The sequence below is a fragment of the Balaenoptera ricei genome, chromosome 1 (assembly GCF_028023285.1).
Source record: "Balaenoptera ricei isolate mBalRic1 chromosome 1, mBalRic1.hap2, whole genome shotgun sequence".
NCBI classification, from domain to species: domain Eukaryota; kingdom Metazoa; phylum Chordata; class Mammalia; order Artiodactyla; family Balaenopteridae; genus Balaenoptera; species Balaenoptera ricei.
Genome location: NC_082639.1, coordinates 17277067 through 17296372, shown reverse-complemented (window position 1 = coordinate 17296372; position 19306 = coordinate 17277067). Strand labels below are relative to the sequence as shown.

Here is a 19306-nt window from a genome sequence, read left to right as displayed (position 1 = left end):
ATTAGCCTAAAGACATTCTGGCTGAATTTGGGGGCTGATTAACCAAGTATCTCTTAACTATATGGTGTTTTGATTGGGGGTGGGTGTCCTTTGAAAGTTTATTTAAATTACTTTGGAGATCTTCACGACAATGTTTCTAGTTTTGTAAAATTTAAGATCTAGTCATCAAAATGCAATTTTAGTTAATTAAATTTAAATCACATTGTTGAGATACATCCTCAGTTTTGTTTTGTTTCAGGACAATTGAAGACATAAAAAGAACCCCCCCCCCCATCCCCAAAGCAGGAGCCACTGTAGCAGGCGAGGGGCTCAAGCTGTTCCAGCATTTGCACAGAGGACAGAGGCTGAACCCCGCCCCCCCAGAGCCTGATCTGGGGGTTCTGTTGCACTCCTAAAGAGAGCTATCAGGACATCCCTGAGGTGAACGGAGACTGGGACCAAAGGGAAGGGCTGCTGCAGGCTCCCGCTGTCCCCCCTTCCTCATGGGGCTGGGAGTGAAAACCAGACATCCAGGTCACGTAGGTGGTGCGAGGGAGGACCAAATCTCAGCAGAACTGAAGCAGCATCCCTCCATCTCATCCCTCCTACCTGTCTGTCCATCCATCCATCCATTCATCCACCTACCCATCAGATCCATTCATCTACTTGCCCACTTTTCCATCTATCCACCCACATAACCCCTGCCCACCCTCCCATCTTCCCCCCCTCAATCACCTATTCATTCATCCACCCACCTATTCATCTACCCACTTAACATCTATCCATTTACTCACCTACCTAGTCATCCATTAATCCCTCCATCTCTCTCTCTCTCTCTCTCTCTCTCTCCACCCATCCACTCATTCACCCAAATACCCATCCAACCACACACTCATCCATTTCTCCAGTGAATAAATATTTAAAAAGAGGAAAATCGAAGTAGCATTAAGATCCCCGGGGTAGGAAAGAAGAGGGAGTCTGAGGACATGAAAGAAGAACCACGGTGCTGAAAATGGTGAACAAAAAGGTAAAAAGAAAGAGAGATGCTTGAGGAGGTAGGTGGGCCAGGCCTGGTCCCAGTGGGCCACAAGAGGTGTGAGTCTGGGGCCTGAGGCTGAGCTGGTCGTGGGGCAGAGGTGACAAGGAAGGCAGGGGCCAGCAGGAATCCCAGACCCTGGGGTCTCCCTGTCGCAGCCCTGGTGCCATCACCACCAGTGACCAGCAGCCTTGGCACAGGCAGGAGCTGGCACCGGAAGAAGGGAATTTGATATGGAAGAAAGCAGCAAACCTGAGTCTAGATTGGGCTCTGCTTCTCATTGCTCGTGTGACCTCCCTGAGCCTCTGTTTCCTCGCTGGCAAAATGGACATAGTCTTTCTATCTCCTGGTTTGCTGGAGGAGCAAATGAAATAATGCTGGTGAAGAGCTGCACACAGGTCAGGTTGTCGGAAGCGGAGGAAATCCAGGTGGGCCTGCAGTAGCTGGAGCAGGGCTGGGGTAGGGGTCCAGCTGCGGGGTTGCAGGCTTATGACAGCAAGAGGTGAGCCGGCAATTATGTTCAGAAGGGATATATTCAACCCTGCTGGCCCAGCTGATCGAATGGAGAATAACAGGATGTTTTTAAAAAGGTTTCCATCTGCCCCTCCGGCCCGCAGGCGGGAGCTACCACCCTGGCACCCTCTTCACTCGTATCCACTGTCGAGGAGCACGAACCATGAAGGCGGAGGAAGAGCCCAGAATTCAGATCAGACCCAGCTGCCTCTGGCCATGTGACTTTGAACCAGCTGGTAACCTCAGGGCAAACTGAGGATGGTTGGGTGGTTGAGAGTAAATAAAAAGACATCCCTTCTCTCCCCCTCTGTCCTCACTTTGTTCCAGAAAATTATTCAAGGCTGATGTAAAGTACCTGGCACACAGTGGGCACTCATTCATCCAAAACCACCCTCAGGGTGGCCTCTTGGTGGCTGGCCCTGTGGCCCCCACTCCTGTGGCCCAGCCAGAGACCGCATCCCGCCTCTCCCCTGGGACCTGGTGGGCTTCGGGGAAAGCAGGACCAGCGGCCCCAGAGGAGAAGGCTGAGGGCATGGGGGCCCGGGCAGCTGCCCTGGGATGATCTGTCAGGTGCAAGCTGGGCTGTGGAGTTGCGTCGTCTCGGGGGCATCCCGGCATCTGCACTGCCTGTTTCTTTCCTGGCACTCAGTCATCAATGCACTGCCGCTGAGCACAGGTTCTGGCTTCCGGAAGTGTTGGGGGCACCCAGCTGGGGGCCCTCGAGCCTCCAACTGGCTTGGACACAGGGTTCACCGAGCCCAGGGCTGGGGAACAAGAGGTGGGGGTGGGAGGTGGGAGGTGTTGTCCCAAACAAACAGACAGACAGACGGACCGAGCCAAGATGGCCCCCAAGCTTAGTCACTGTTTCAACTTTTCACATTTGAACCCAACACAGCGGATGTCAAACTCAGGCCCCTGCCCAGACTCCCACATCCTCCCTCCCTTCTCCGGGCCCCTCTGCCTCCTCCTACTCGCCCCCCACCTCCGCCGGGAGTTTATGGATGGCTCCCAACCTCACCCTGACACTATGGGATCCTCACTTCCTGTGTTTATCTTGGAGAGGGATGGGGCTCTCTCCTCTCACCCACCGGGGCGGCTGAATGGCCGCCCCACGCAGGTTACAGCGCCTACGCTCAGGGCACACAGCACGCGCGCATGTGTGTGTGTGTACGCGCACACACACGGGCACCGGGGTGTTGGTGTCCCGGGCAGTGTCTGCGGGGCCAGGAAGCCCGGCTCTCCTTCCGGGATCTTCATGTCCCCTGAGCAGGTCTGTAGGGGTGTGAGGGGATAGTGTGTCATCCCTGGGGACCTGAGTCATGTCAGGTGGAGGTAGGCACACAAGGGACTGAGCGCTACCGGCTGCATCCCCACGCACAGCTCTCTCCGGCCTCACCCGTGTCGCCCCCGGTTTGCCAGGAGAGCTGAGGCTCAGCGAGGTGACGTGGGGAGCAGAGTCAGAGAGCGGCTGAGGGGGTGGAGGGGAGTCTAGAACCCAAGGTGTGCCTTTTTTTTCTTTCCTTAATAGCTGCGTGGTTTTTCACCCCAACTGGAAACATAAAAAAGTATAATGAAGAAAAATAAAATAATCCATAATTCCATGAAAGAGAACCATTGTTAACATTTTGTATATATCTTCCAGACTTTCTTCATGTATATATACATGCATATAGAACTTGTTTAATTAAAAAATGGATTGTATTATGCATACAGCTTCTTTCCCTCCTTCCCCCCTTCCCTCCCTCCTTCCTTCCTTTCTATCTTTTTTACTTTTTATTATTAAAAAACTCAACATATACGAATGTAGAGAGAATAGCACAAACAACCCCCAACACATGGGTACGGGGCACCGGGTTCCGGTAGTAAGTCTGGGTGAGCAGCTTGTCCGGAAGTCGCTGTCCTTGCCCCGGATCATTTTCTCAGAGAATTGTCTGGACCAAGGGAGCACAAAGGGTGTGGAAGATTCCGCTCCTAGTGTCCAGTGGCATCCTCCCAGAGCAAGGTTAACTGTCCACCACCCTCCTCCCACCTGCACCCCCAGGGAGGGTCCAGTTCCCTCCCCTTGGAAACAACAGAGGTCCCACTCTGAAGGCTGGGAAGGGTCCTTGGGGTCCCTGAGAAGTGGGACCTGTGCAGGGAGAACCCGGACCTCCCCCCTCTCCTCTCATAGCATCCCTTCCCCCACCATTGCTCACAGCAACCCCACAGCCAGCTCCAGCTTCCCTAACCCTTGGAATCCCTCTTCTCCCATCCAGAGGAAAATCTGCTCAGCAGCCAACGGACGTTATGCCTGATGACCAGCTTGATTTCCTGCACCGCATTGCTCACACATGGAGCACCCAAGGGTCCCAAAGGTGAGCAAGGCCCCTGGGAGATCGGGCAGTGGAGGAGGCCTTGTGTACACAGCAGACAGTGTTGGGGGCTATAGCCAAGGAATAGCATTAATCTCGCTCAGCCTCAGTCTCCTCATCTGTGAAATGGGGATGATACTCGTACCAGCCTGGTTCAATTGCTATGAGCACTAAATAAGGTCATATACAGAAAGCGCCTTTACACGTGACAAGAGCTAAACCTTGTTTGCTGTTATTTTCAAGGGAGCTGATGCCTGATCCCAAGGCAGCGTGTTGGTGGCAGAGCTGGCCCCCCTTACCCAGAGGAACAGTGTAAAGGGCACATCCTCATGGAGCTTACAACTAAATCATTAAAACAAATGATCATAAATTGGGCCAAGTACCATTAGGAAGACAGAGGACTGGACTGTTCTGGAGAACAGATTGGGTTACCAGTTGGAGGCCTCCCAGAGGAGGTGACATTTAATCAGAGACCTGAAAGATGAGAGGTCTTGGGAACGGTGGGGAGAAGAGTGTTCCACACAGAGGGAGCAGCATGTGCAAAGGCCCTGAGGTGGGGGGATGAGCTTGTTGAGTTTCAAGGAACAGAAAGGAAGCCAGAGTGGCTGGAGCAGAGTGAGTGAGCAGAGAGTGGCCGGACAGCGCTGGGGGCGGGGGTGGGCATGGCACCTGGGTGTCGTGCGTCCGCGTCCTGACTGATGCCTGGCTGTTGTCTGATTAGGCGCCACCAAGTCCCTCTTCCTGGCATGTGAGTCCCACTTGCCCCTGGACAGGGCTTGGGTCTTTGTTCCCTTTTGCCTCCCCCAGTACCTCATTCAAGGCTTAGCACCCAGGGCCCCTCGAAGCCCCAGACCCCTGGGTGGGCGGGCGCCTTCTCCAGGCCTCTCCAGACTGTTCAGCCCTGACTTGGCCTTGACCAGAGTATGCAGTGGGCCTGGGGCCAGGCCAGGGCTGTGGGAGGCCGGTCTCCCTCCTGCTTTCATCTGCCGGTGAGATCTCTTTCATCGGATCTGTTGTTTTTAGACCATGTGCTGGGCTGTGGACAGTGAGTGAAAGTTCAGGAACACACCCTTCTAAATCTGCACAGAATAAGAGAAGGATCCAAGCATCGGGGTGTCCGACACCCCATGGGCTCTCCCCTCCCCCATCCCACCAAGGACTCCTTGGGGCCTACCGTCAGGGGAAAAACTAAGAAAACTGAGGAACTGGGTGAGTGACAGGCAGATTGGAACTGGAGCGGAACCGGATGCATGGAACCCAGCACCAGAAGAATAGGGTCTTGCTCAGCATCACACAGCATGTGGGACCAGAGCTAGACTAGAACCCAGGACCTGAGCACCCAGCGGTGGCTGGACGCTGTAAGGGAGATGAACTATTGCTGTGAGAAGCACCCGGGTGTGGGATGGCACACCAGGCCAGAGTCGGGGCCTCTGGACCAGCTGGGTGACCTTGGGTGACCTTGGGCAAGTCCGTACCCCTCTGAGCCTCTGTTTTCCTCCTCTGTAAAGGGTTTCTGCCTATAATGTTGGGAGGCCCTGAAATCACATGACACCAGGCCAAGGGATTCTGTGAGCTGCAAACTGCTGTATCTGTGCAAGACTCTTCATCTTTGTTTTATAGTTGTTTGTTATTTTTTAACCAATCAGTGCTGCACTCCACCCTTGCAGGTACACTCTGTTACTCTCCAGCTTGGGTTAAAGGTAGGTGGCAGGGGTTGAAAATCAGACTAACTCACGTGACATATTTAGCAAACAACACAGTGCTGATCCAGCATCTGGCACCAATTTGCATGCCTCCGCTGACAGGCAGCTCACTACGGAACAAGGCTGCCATGTTTCATGGTGGAACAGCTCTGATTGGTCATACAGTGTCTCTCACATTGAGCTGAAATCTGCTCCCCATGCTGATGTCACTGGCCCTGGAATAATCCCAGTTACCCATTTCTGTGGTGATCCTTTCAGAGTCCCATGACCCTGGCTATGCTTCCCTGCCAGCTCCAAGAGGCCAGCCTGATTCTGATTTCTGGGGTCTTTCTCTTCTCTTTTCTGAGTTTTCTACAATGAGTATGTGCTGCTTTTTCTATTTTTAAAATTCACTTTTAAATTATATTATTTGTGAGAACCAAACAATACAAAATATAAGAAGAGGAAATAAAAGTCCTCCCATTTCTCTCCCTCCAAACCCCACTCTACTCGAGGCCCAGAGGAGCATCCTTCCAAGTTTTTCTGTGCCTTTGGTTATATATATACATAAACACAGAACCACATAGAGACCACAGAGCAGGCTGCACAGGGAAGGGGTTGACCTTGCCTGCAGCATGCACTTGAATCCCACCTCTTAACCTCAGTTTGCTCATCTGTAAAATGGGGCAATTGTGCTACCTACTGTGCAGGATCATTATGAGAACTAAGTGAATTAATGCACACGAAGTGCTTATTAAACCAGTGCTGAGCACATGGGAGCCATCAGAGGTGTTTATTTTTCCAATTAAAAACAAATGGGGTCATATGTGCATTTCTTCCTGCAACTTGCATTTTCATTGTGGACAGCTTTCCATGTGGGCACAGGTAGTTCCGTCTCATCTTGTTAATGACTGCACGGTGGCATGTTTGTGACTGTACCCATGATTTGTCCATTTTTAATACCAGGAAAAGTCATTTTTTAACAAAAGCCCCAGGGTGAGGCCCTTAGGCAGCCAATCGCCACTGTTGGTGTCATTTTTTTTTTCCCTTGGAAAACCTTTAGTTCTCTCCTTGGTGGCCCACAGTGGCCCTGAGCAGTCCAGGCCAGCTCTTGGGCATAAGGACCAGGCTCTGACCCAGAAAGCAGCTGGGCTCAAACAGGATTTAATCCTGGTGGTGGCGGTGGTCGGGAGAGGGCGAGTGCAAAAGAGAAGTGACCCCGCAATGCTTGTGGTGTGGCTAGGGTCCCTCAGAGAGTGGCAGGGCTAGTCAGGGAAGGCTTCCTGGAGGAAGCAGGATCCAAGTGGAGCCTTGAGGAGTAAGAGGGAGTTGGATAGAGCTATCAGATGGGGTATCAGATACAGATGGGGTTGGGGGGGGTGTACTTGTCACAGAGATGAGCCCATATGGGACACTGAGGATTTTGGGTATCTAGAACTAAAAAGCCACACACAGGAAAAGGAAGACCTTGAACACCAGGTTGTATGTGGGCTTCCCCTGCCAGCAATAGTGAGCCACTGAAGGTTCTGGAGCGGGGGAGTCTCCACTCTGTGTGACCCTAAGAAAAGCTCTAAGCCTCTCTAAGCCTCAGCGGCCTGTGTGCCTGGAGTAGATTTGGGGGAGGTGTAGGGGGTTCCTTAGGGGCTAAAATTTGGGATCGGGCCCTGCTTGCTCTAATCAAGGGGACCCAGAGAAGTGGGGGCAATGTCAGAGGTCAATCCCTGCCTTCAGATCCCTGCTTCACAGAATTCAAACCGTTTCCTTTCCTTTTAACCTGCCGGCTTTCCAGAGAAATCTGATTTTGCAAACATGTTTTCTTAGCCGAGGGGAAATGAGTGCTATGCAAACAATGAAGATAGCTGTGCGTGATAAGGGCCTCCAGGCTGTGCTGGCAGCCTGGTCTGAATGGAAAAGAGGGACCAGGGTCAGGTGGCCCTGGCGCCACTGGCTGCTGTAGGCATGGAGAAGGCCCCGGGCCCCAGAATGTTCGAGCTGGATGGGGCCTTGGGCATTATCCTCCCCAGAGTGGACCAGGGAGGGCAGGGACTTGCCTAGGGCACATAGCAGGAGGGCCTGACCCTCTGGCAGTGCTGTCCCCTGCACTCAGTGGGAGGGCTGGCCAGACTCCCTTTGTCTGTAGCAGGCTGTGCTGCTTGACCCACGCTTGGATCCTGTGTCTGGCCGATGGTGGCCCTGGAAGGTCCTCTCCAGGTAGGGACTCATGGAGCGGGGAGGAATTGGGTGCTTGGGGTCAAGGAAGGGGCACTGGGGTAAAAGGTGTGTCTTCTGCCTGAGCACTGGTTTTAAGCCTTGATGGAGAAAAGGGCGAGAGAAGAAGATACCCAAGCCGTTGTCATGGAGACCACGAAAGACCAGGGCCCAGGGATGGCTGCCGCATAACACGGTGACAAATCCTGAACTAGAGTTGGCCTAAGGCCACCCCGTGGCCACCTCACTGCAAGCCTCACAGCAGCTCTGGCACCTGGAAGCTCAGGGTAGGGGGTGGGCACACCCGGTGAGGCTCTTTCGTGGAGCACCGGTAGCTGGGGCAGTAGTAAGGCCCCTATCAAGACATTAAGACTCTGAGCAGACTTGTTACAGGACAGGACGGGCAGGGCACTCCTTGGGAGGTGCAGGAAGTAAGCGGCCTTCCAGCTGGGGGTGGGGAGGAGGCCTGGTAGGGAGATGGGGTCTAAGAACCTTCTTCACCTGGGTATTGATGTCAGGGTGATCTCGTGGGTACCTGCAGGCCCATGAGGCCTGGGTCCTTTGCTCTACATCAAGCTCAGGTGCTTGGGGTCTACTGGGCTGACCCCTCAGTTCAGAATGAACAAGTCTTTCTTGCCCTCTGGGGTGCCGGGCACTGTGCCAGGAGCTTTCACACCCGGTGGGGCTGGTATTTGTTCCATTTCCCAGATAAGGAGAGCAAAGTTCTTCAGCTGCCCTGAAAGTCCCCTCTCGAGGACATTCACACCCCACCCCACCCCACCCCCCTGGATCATGTGCTTTTCCTAGGAGAAGCTGTTAACAGTGGAATTTCTGGCACTGCAATGGACTAAAAGTGGGAGACATTGCTGGGCTATTTGCACTTCTGGGGGCACCCACAGCTCCAGCCAAGCACCAGGGAAGAGAACCAATTTCCGTGGCTGCCCCAGCTCCCCATCAGTGCCTCCTGGTTCCACTTTGGGAACCAGGGATGTGGGATGCTTTCCCACATCATCTCATCTTCCTGAGGACCACTCCACTCAGAACCACGCAGCGAGGCACAGCCACATCCCTTCCACTGTCTTTGCTGGTCAGTAAGATACCAAAGTCAGCTTAGCCATTGTCTCACACACGTGACCAGCAAAAGACTCAGGTCTTGGCCTGACCTAACCTTGGACAATGAGACAGGCAGAGGGGCAGGCGGTCCCAAAGGCCCCATCCTTCCCTGGAGCCAAACTCCTTTGTGCAACCTCTCTGAGCCTCAGTTTTCCCACCTGTAAAATGGGGGTCATAGAAACAATACGTCATAGGCCTGTTGTCTCTCTCCAATGCCTAACAAGGGCACTGAGCAAACTTAGAGGCCAAGGTTCACCTGCTCCCTATCCTATACAGCAGGGGTCCCCAACCCCTGGGCTGTGGACCGGTATCGGTCCGCGGCCTGTTAGGAACTGGGCCGCTTGGCAGGAGGTAAGCAGTGAGCAAGCGAGCAAAGCTTCATCTGCTGCTCCCTATCGCTCCCCATTGCTTGCATTACCCCCTGAATCATCCCCGCCCTCCCCCACCCCCCGCCCCATCAGTGGAATAATTGTCTTCCACGAAACCAGTCCCTGGTGCCAAAAAGCTTGGGGACCACTGCTATACAGGACTAGATTCCCTGTCTGCTTCCCATCAAACCAGGGCCACCAGCAGCCCATGGGCGGCCATGCTGGGTCCACATCTTGGCACCTCTACTTCCCAGCCTACTCCCCAGTGACCTTAGGCAAGTTCCCAAGCCTCTCAGAGCCTCTGTTTCTTCCTGTCTAGAATGGGGACTATAGCAGCACCTCGCTCACTGAGTTGTTTTGAGGATTAAGTGAAACTTAGCCCGGGGCTTAGTATTTAGTTTATACTCAAAAAACATCAGCCATGAATGCAGCTGAGAAGCACAGTAAATATGGAGAATAGAAAGTGTTTCATCCCCAGGGAGGCCACATCCATCTCGCTTTATTAGATCATAAGTGCTTTTAACAAGGCAAACAACAGACAGCAGGCAGCCCGCCAGCAAGGGCCAAGAACCCAAGTCTAGTCCTTCAAGCCCCTGGACATCAAAAACAACAACAGAAAAGGCCGAACATCAAAGAATGAACAACAAGTCCAAACATTTCACTGTGCTCTTATCTTAATTAAAGCAAGTCACATGCAGGGGTTTTGATGACACAAGTTGAAAAGCCAGGGTCTGGTTTTATTGGATTTTTGCTGACACCCACAGAGAAGTCTGTGACTTGCCCAAGGTCACCTAGCACCCTGGGGCCAGAGTCAGGGCCCAAACCCAGGCCTCTGATGCTAGAGCCAGGGTCCCTTCCATAACCCCTGGCCCCTGGCCCCAGCCCGAGCAACCAGGATCCAGGGTTGGAGTGTCAGGGGAGAGGCATTAGTTCATTCATTCATCAATATATTTACTAATATTAAATGAAGATCTACCTTCCAGGCACTGTTCTAGGCTCTGGGTTTACAGCCATGAGCAAGATACTGTGGTGGGGGAGGAGAAGGGAAACAGATGTCAACAAATAATAACAAATACCTATTTCATTGCAACTGTGGTAAATGCTATTCCCTATGCCCCTTCTCTGAGCTCTGGGATTCCTTAGTCAAAAGAACATAATAGAAGTGTTACTGTAACACTTACCGGGCCCAAACCAACTTCCCTGTCTCTTGGAACCCAGCCACCATGGTATGAGGAAATCCAAGCTGCTCCAGGGAGAGGTTCACACAGGGAGAAACGGACTACCAGTCATGTAAGTGCTCCATCTTGGAAAGGGATCCCCCAGACCCAGTCAACCAGCCCTAGCTGACACCGTGTGGAGCAGAGACCAGCTAATTGCAAATTCACAAGCAAAACAAAAGATTACTGTTGCGTTTCAAGCCATTAAGTTTCAGGGTGGCAAAAGGCAACTAGAACGGTACGTTTCACTTTCATGGGGTGGGGGGGGGAGGTTCAATGGTGACCTCATTTTATAGATGAAGAAACTGAGGCTCAGAAGGGTTAAAATGGCTTGCTCGACATCACACAGGCAATGAGTGGCAAAGCCAGATTCAGTGACTTCAAATCCTGTATTTTTCCATCCTACCTCATTATTGTCGGCTCAGCAGCAGGGCCACCAGGGGCACCTGCATTAACGCCTTCCTGACTCAAAAGCAGTAAACTCCAAAGGTGAGCTTTCAGGCTTGGTACAAAATGAGTGAGACCATTTTTGAGCAAGGAAGCTTCCAGCATTCTTAGAGCCCTTCTAACTGTGCCATGTAGATGGGTGTCTGCTACTTGTTTAGTAAGGAGACTCCATGGTGGTGTTTGAGACGAGCAAAGAGAGGCTCATTTCCCTGTTCTGGGCCTTTCTTTCCCCATCTGCTGAAAGGGAATGAGAAAACCATCCCTGTTCTGCTCAAGCTGCGGCCGGAGATGAGCTTACAGATAACATACGGCATCTTCCCCAGAGGCCCCTTGTCAGATGCGAGCATTCCATTTGGAAAGAAATGAATAATAGCTAAGACTCCCACGATGAGAATTTTAATGCAAGGAAGTCCATGGTAGGCAGGCAGGGAGAGGGCAAAACCTATCCCTGGAGGCTTTGTAAGTAAAGCCCCCTCCAAAATGTGTTGCTACTGCGGCTGGAAGCAGCCTAGAAAGCTACAGGCTGGAAGGCAGGAGCCCTGGGTTCTGATCCCAGCATTGCCCCTGATGTGCTGTGTGACCTTGGCCAAGTCACTGTCCCTCTCTGGATCCTCACACATACAATAAGAAGATGAGCCAGCTGATTTGGAAGATCCTGATGGTGGCCAACACATAGGCAGGGATGACCAGTCCCAAAAAATCTGTGACAAACTTCCCCAGCCCCCAACCCCAGAAGCTCACTGAGTTTAGCAGCTGGTGAAGAACAAATCCCTTGGGCTGTTTCTAGAAGCAATGATGTAGGTGAGCTCCACTAGGCAAATCCCACCTCCCCTCCTCCTCCTCCTTCTCCTCCATTGTCATAGTTATTATTTATTTGACTTTTAGCTGGGCCACCCAGAGTTCTTTTTAAAGATAAAAATATCATAACTCAAAGCTTCCACCAGCAACCCAATCCCATCTGCATGATGGAGGGTTGCACTCAATAGATTTGTTCCCTCTAGCTCTGACCCTTTTAAGGTCTTATAAGATGAGAGAGTGCACTTTAAATATCAGATTGAAGATCATGATGCCAATGTTGATGCTGATGGAGGTGGCATCCCGTACCAGCACTCACTCTGTGCCAGGCACCGTGCCCACTTTATATGTACCATCTCGTTAATGTCTCACAATGGGCCTATAGAGTAGTCAACTGTCATTCTTGCTTTTATACAGATGAAGAAACGGAGGCCTGGAGAAGGAGAGTAATGGTCCACGTTTGCAGCGTTAGCAGTCGGGATCCAGACCTAGGCAGTCTGCCTCCAAAGCCTCACTTCTGAATAATCAGGCTCTTTTGCTCCCTGGCAACAGCAGCCAGAATCGATACAACCACTACTGCTACCATTACTGCTTCCTTTACTGAGCACTTGTTACGTGCTTATTATTATGCGTGAGGCCAAGGCTTTACACCTTGTTCTCCAAAATCCATGCTGCAGAACCAATTAATCCAAAACTTGGTGGCTTAAAACAATGGCAGCTATTTCTTTCGTTTATGACTCTGCAGTTTGGGTAGGGCTCAGTGGGGACAGCTTAGCTCCGTCTCGGCTGGGATGCTGGCAACCCCTGGGGCAGGAAGGGCTGGGCGCTGGCTGGGTGCCCCCCTCTGTCTTCGTGGAGCCTGAGGGCCTCCCTGCGTGGTCTCTCCAGCTCAGCTCCACTCAGGGTGGTCAAATTCCTTACAGGGCGATGGGGGTTCAATGAGACGAAAGCGAAGCAGCAAGGCTCCTTCTGACCCAACTGCGAAGACTGGCAGCGTCACTCCTGCCCCATTCTGTTGGCTACGAGCAAGCACTGAGGCCAGTCCAGATTCCGGGGGAGAACAACTGAGCCCCACATCTCAGTGGGAGGAGGGTCGGAGGATTTATGGCCATCTTTAATCCACCACACTTATGCTCTTGAGTAAGGACCTGTACAACCTATGAGATTCATTTATTCACTCAGATTTATGGAGCGTGGACATGCAGACACTCTTGCAGGCCCTGGGAGAGAGCAGTGCATGGAGATGTTATTATACCCACTTTACAGATGAGGCAATGGAGAGTTAAAAAGATTTAAGTGCCAGTGAAAGGGCCCAGCACTTTCCCTGTAGACTCTTGCTGATTCTCGACAAGAGCACGAGGTAGGCACTGTGATTGCCGGCCTGGAAGTGGAAGAGCTGGATTCGAACCCTGCTCGATGGGATTCTAAGGCCAGGCAGTCACCCAGCAGCCCATGCTGCCTCGTCTTAGCATGTTCTACATCTGCGCTTCACTGTGACACTGATGCAGGGGGCCCAGAGGACGTGCGGGCATGCTTTGGGAAGGGCCAGGCTAGTGGAAGAGAAGGCCCACTGGTGCTGTTAAAAAGCCAGCCCCGAGGAGAGTGTGAGGGAGGGCAGGGCCAGAGCACGGATGATGGCGCAGCCTGAACCGGTCACCACGGCAACTGCAGGGCCTGTCTGGAGCCAGCAGCTTGCCAGGCCTTGGCCCCATAAAGCCTGGGAGGGAGGCAGAGGGGGCGGGCCGGCAGGGCATAAATCAGGGAGTTCTATGCCCCTGACTCCGGGCAGACGATTTATGGGGCTGCTCAGAGCCCAGTGGATGCACTGGGGAGAGAGGAGAGGATCTCCCGTTCCCACCGCCCCTGGGGCCCTGCTTGGTGCGGGTTGGGCAGGAAGAGGCGCCTGAGCCTGGGAGCCCCTCCAGGCCACCCTCGGCGCTGTGGGAGGGCCCTGCCCCCACCAGGCATGCACCGGTCCCTCTGTGCCCACCTAACCAGCATGCTGCCCACATGCTGACAGAAAAACTTCAAAAAACAAGTCTTATCCTTGACTGCTTGAGATGCATGCCGATATTTTCCATCCTATTCCGTTCTGTTCCTTTTGTAAGATGCTGGTCACAACCCACTAAATTAATGTCATGAGTCACTCGTGGTTTGTGACCTGCAATTAGATAAACACTGAGCCAGAGGAAGCCAGAAGGGGAAACTGAGGCTCCCTCAGCCCTCCCTCCCCGCATACAGCTGGAACAGATTTTATCGTCATCGTCTCTTCTATCATCCCCAGAAGCACCTGGGTCTGCCTCCAAGACCCAAGCTCGTTCCACTATCCAACCAACCCTGATAGCGATCCAAGATGGAACCAGCTTCCTTAGGAGGTAAAGAGCCACCCGTCTCTGGAGTCATTCAAGCAAAAGTTGAACAACTCCTTTCTGCGGTGCTTCACAGGATCCCAGCATCCCTCACGGAGGGGGCAGACCTGATGCTCTGAGCTGACACAGGATGGCAGGCAGGCAGATGCTGACTGCTGAGTCATGGATGGGATGGGAGAGAAGCTGTGCGCCAGCCAGAGCAGCCGGGCTCAGAGCTTCCGGTGGACTCAGACAGGGAAGCAAGGGTGTCATCAAGAAGGTGAGTGTGCCTGGTGGGGCCCTGGCAGAGACAGAGGGCAGGCAGCTGGGCCCATTAGGCAGGGGGCCCTGGCACCCAGCCCCGCCCTCCTGGCACCTCTGCACCCATCTGTCCAGACCTGAAGGCGGCTTGTGCCTCCCTTGGCTGGTCCCTTCCTCCCTGAACAAGCCCCACAATCGCTCTCTCCCCTCACCTCCTGCCCCTGTAAAGGTCTGCTCCTCTCGGTTGCCCTCGCAGCCCTCTGCCTCCAGAAGGAAGTTCCTCTTACCAGGTCCTGCTGAGATGCTAAGAATTGCTGGTGACAATATTTCAGCACAGCGGCGGGGCCTAGTGCTCCAGATTCAGACGGATCTGGGTCCCAGTCCCCGCGCTGCCACGCACCAGTTTGAGACCTTGAGCAAAATACTTCGCCTGTCCAAGCCTAGTTCTTTCGCCAATAAAATGGGCTGATAATTCCTACCTTGGGATTATTGATAGGGGAAGATGTCCACAGCACATTAAGTTAAAAAGGCAAATATGGGGCCTCCCTGGTGGCACAGTGGTTAAGAATCCGCCTGCCAATGCAGGGGACACGGGTTCGAGCCCTGGTCCGGGAAGATCCCATATGCCGCGGAGCAACTAAGCCCGTGCGCCACAACTACTGAGACTGCGCTCTAGAGCCCGCGAGCCACAACAACTGAGCCCGCGTGCCACAACCACTGAAGCCCATGCACCTAGAGCCTGTGCTCCGCAACAAGAGAAGCCACCACAATGAGAAGCCCGTGCACTGCAATGAAGAGTAGACCCCGCTCGCCGCAACTAGAGAAAGCCCACGTGCAGCAACGAAGACCCAACACAGCCAAAAATAAATAAGTTAATTAAAAAGAAAAAAAAAAGGCAAATATGTTCCCATGTTTGTTAAAAACAAAAAACCTACATTTATATGTTTGCATGCACAGAAAAGTTTGGAAGGAAACACCCAAACAGGTAGCAGAGAGACATTTGAAGGGGGAGAGGTGGACGATTTTTATCTCAAACTCTATACACTCCTAAATTTTTGAAAAAGTTTAAACCAATAAGCATGTATTAACTGTGTAACAAATAAAGTGAAATTTTAAAAGTCTGCTGCCCCCCTTCATTCTTGTTGTGAGACTTAAAAGGGCAAATGTACAGAGAAGGCTCAGCCCAGCATCCACCCATCCCTCACTCCTGGTTCATTCTTTCTTCCAGGGCTTTTGTGGAATCCCAGGGTTGTTTTGTTTTTTTTTAAACTGATTAATTAAAGATGTATAAAGATATATAAAAATTCTCTTCCAATTAATCGGACAACCGATGACTCTCCTTCACGACAGAGAATGTTTGCTGACCACAGTCTGGCCCGGAACAGCTGAGTGGTGGAGTCTCATGAGTATCAGTGGTCCTCCTTTCTCTGCCTGGGAAAAGCAGCCTTTAAACTTCACACCAACCCTATGGGGTGGACACTGTTATTGGCGAATGAGGCTCAGAACTAAAGGTCTCATCCACGGTTAAAGAGCTTGTGAGGGGCGGGGCTGGGGAAACCTGGGTCCTTCCACCTGACCCTTGTGCCTGGAGCCTCTCTAGGGGTTTCCCCTGGAACAGGAGTGGAATTTCCGCTCTGGGTGACTGGAGGACAGAACTAGGAAGAAAAACATGAAATGGGGGAAGTGAGGCTCAGCTACTGGCAGCCTCCTCTGCTCCAGGCCTGAGCTCAGTCCTTTGGCTCCTTTAATCCTCACAGCAGACCTCCATCTCCTCAGAGCCTCCACACTGTCTGTTCTGTCTGCCTAGAATGCTGTTCCACCACAAGTCTGAACTCTGGATTTTCTCAACATTCAGGTTTCCTCAGAGAGACCTGCTCTGGCCAACCCCCATCACTGTGCACCCCTTCTGGCTTTATCGGGTGTAAGGCTGCCACCTGGTTTACTAGGAGTTAATAGGATACACTATTGTCTGTGTCCATCCTGGAGGGCTGGGCCTGGCCTGTTGGCTAGGGAGCTCCTTTCCGTGTACTTGGAATGGTGCTCTGCGCACACAGTAGGCACTCAATAAGGATCTGGCAGGCAGTGTTGGTGCCTCACGCACATCCCCTCAGCATCCTCTTCCTGTGCATCCTGACCCCAACACTTCCAACTTCCACCACCTGCACTTCTCATCCGGGGGCTTCTCTGGCTGCCTGAGTCTTCCTCCCTGTCCACACGCTGGTCAAGCCAGGAGCGGGGTGTCAGTGTCCCCGGGAGCATCCTTCAGGCAAGGACAGATGGAAGCTGGTGGACAAGTACCCCAGCTCCCTCCCCTTGGCTGGGGTCACTCTGGGGCATTTTAGCCCCTGTCTCCCTGAGCTCTGCAGAGGGACCCAGCCCCAGTTTCCCACGACAGCAGCAATCTTCTGAACAGTACGCTGCTCTTCGTTTACTGTTTCCTCCCCTGCCTGTCTGTATTAGTTTCTAGGGCCACCATAGCAAAATACCACAAACTGGGTAGCTGAAAGCAACAGAAATGTACTGTTTCACAGTTCAGGAGGCCAGAAGTCCAATATTAAGATGTCGGCAGGGTTGGTTCCTTCTTGCAGACTCAGAGGGAGAACCGGTTCCGTGCCCCTCTCCTAGCTTCTGGTGGTTGCTGCCAATCCTTGGCGTTCCTTGACGTGTGACAGCGTAACTCTGATCTCTGCTTCCATCAGCACAGGGCATTTTCCCTGTGTGGGTGTCTGTCTTCGCATAGCTGTCTTCCTTCAGTGTGTGTCCATGTGCCCACAACCTACAAGGGCACCAATCATTGAATTAGCGTCCACCCTAATCTAATATCACCTCATCTTCACTTCATTATGGCTGCAAAGACTCTATTTCCAAATATGGTCACATTCCCAGATACCAGGAGTTAGGACTTGAACATTGTTTTGGGGGGAACACAGTTCAGTCCACAGCACTTTCCCTGTCTCAGTCTCCCCGACTCCTTCCCTGTGGTTCTTCCTGGGAGCACTTTTCAAATACTTGCATTCAAATCCTTGTCTTGAGTCTGCTTCTGGGGAAGCACAGGCTAAGATAAAATACGTGTTGAATGAATGACGGAAATTTGACAGAGGAGGAAACTCACAGGGATGAGAGCCCTTGATCAGGGACTGATGCTGTTGCCGGTGAGCACAGAGCTGGGACTTTACCCCGCATCTGTCTGTTTCAACAGCCCCCAAGCAGAGAGGCTATGCAGAGCTGCCTGTTGACAGCACGGTTGCTTTTAAGGTAGTGAGCTCCCCATCCCTGGAAGGCTGCAAATGTGCCAGCAGGAATTGCTGCACAAGGCTGAGAGTTGGTTTGGGTGACCTCAAAGGCCCGACTAGCCCTGACATCTGAGTCTGTACATTTTAAAAGCATGTGGTAAGAAATCCAGGCCTCAGGGTCAGAGAGCAGAATAACCTTCCCCTGACCTCCCCAGAGCCTCGCAACAAAGCCAAGTTTCTCCAGAATCAGCTTTAATTTGATGTCTCTTCTTCTCGTTTATTAAAGGGCCACAAAAGAGAGAAAACCACTTGAATTGTCCCCAAGACGGGCTGGCTATAAATGTCTCCATAAAAGGACCCAGCCTGGGCTCTGGTGCCCAGCAATTACAGCTGCCGTGAGACCCGCCCAGACGACCAGCCCAAGGCACCTCTTTGGTCTCCTCCCTGCCCAGGCAGGTCACTGCCAGCAAGAGTACCTCTTGGGGGGCAGGCTATGGACCCCGAGGTTCCCCCAGGAACTCTATAAACACTCCCAGCTCTTGTCCAAGCACAGGACCCACCTGGATCTGGGGGCGCATGCCCCAATTTCCTTCAAGGCTATAGCAAGCCCAACTGGGAGAGCGTGGAGGAGTTCTCTTGCACAAATGCCCTTCCTCGCCCCTCAGTTTCCTCGTGTGTCTCCAGCCTCAGGCAGAAGGCGGGGAAAAGTCAGAGCCTCATGCCCCTCCCCCAGAGCTGTGATGGCTCCCCCTTGCCCAGTGAACAAAGCCCCAAGCCTCATTCTGGTTAGAAGTAGAGGGAGAGAGGTGGCTAACAGAACAGCGACTACAAACATGGACTCTGGTTCAAGTCCCTGCTGCTCCACTCACTAGCTGTGTAACTTCAGGCAAGTTGTTGAACCTCTCTGAGCTTCTGTATCCTTATACGTTAGATGGGTTGAGAATAAAGATACTGAGTTCACAGGGTTGTTGTAATGCTTAAATTTAGAGTTAACCCATGAAAAGCCCTCAGCATAGTGCCTGCCACCTAAGTGCACTCAATAAAAGCCAAGTTTATTATCTATTGAGTATTCTCTATGTGGCCCATATCACATAATTTGGTGATGTCACATTGATTATCTCATTTGATCATCACAAGCAGCCCATGAAGTAGATATTATCATTGTCCCCGCTTTACTGAAGACACAACAGCAGTCAAGTAGTTCCCCCCAATAGTTTCGCAGGAAAAGGGGTGAGGCTAGCATTTGAATCCTGGTTTCTCTGACTCCAGGACCTGGGGTCTTTCAGGGCTCTGGGCAGTCCTTGGAGAGAAAAGGAAAGTCTGTGTCTGGCTCGCCCCAGTTGGGCCACTGTTTCTTCCTTCCTTTCCCCCTTCTTTTATTCATTTAACAAACATGCACTGAGGACCTGCTGCAGACTAGAGGCTATAGGTTCCACACCCTCAGGGGACCCACAGCCTGCGGGTCCCTCTGGCTTCCTCCAGAAACTATGGTTTTCAAGTATAGAGTTTCAGAGTCTACTAAACCTTCCAGCACAGCTCAGAGCCTCTCTCTAGGAAGCCTGTCCCAATCTACTCTCTCAGTTCAGTCGCCACAGTTAACATTTCGTGACATCAACTGTGTGCCAGGCATGGTGCTCGGTGCTGCCCAGGTATGAGCCCATCGGTGCAGTAGGATGGGGCAGGCCCTAGGCTTTCTGATTGTTGAGGCAGAAGGCACATGGAGGTCCAGAGAAAATGCTAATCCGTAGCCTGTCC

The 19306-nt window shown here is 52.4% G+C and overlaps 1 long non-coding RNA gene across 4 annotated transcripts; it reads left to right on the top strand.

The window, feature by feature from the left end:
* The first annotated feature begins 3569 nt into the window (after positions 1 to 3569).
* Positions 3570 to 15439, top strand: LOC132360648 (uncharacterized). 4 transcript variants are annotated; one of them, XR_009501149.1, is made up of 3 exons: positions 3570 to 3882; positions 14155 to 14337; positions 14548 to 15439. It is a non-coding gene; the product is annotated as an uncharacterized LOC132360648 (long non-coding RNA). The 4 variants fall into 4 exon arrangements; XR_009501144.1 differs by lacking the exon at positions 3570 to 3882 and adding an exon at positions 7483 to 7772 and having other exon boundaries at positions 13994 to 14337; XR_009501145.1 differs by lacking the exon at positions 3570 to 3882 and having other exon boundaries at positions 13987 to 14337; positions 14904 to 15439.
* The last annotated feature ends 3867 nt before the right edge of the window (positions 15440 to 19306 follow it).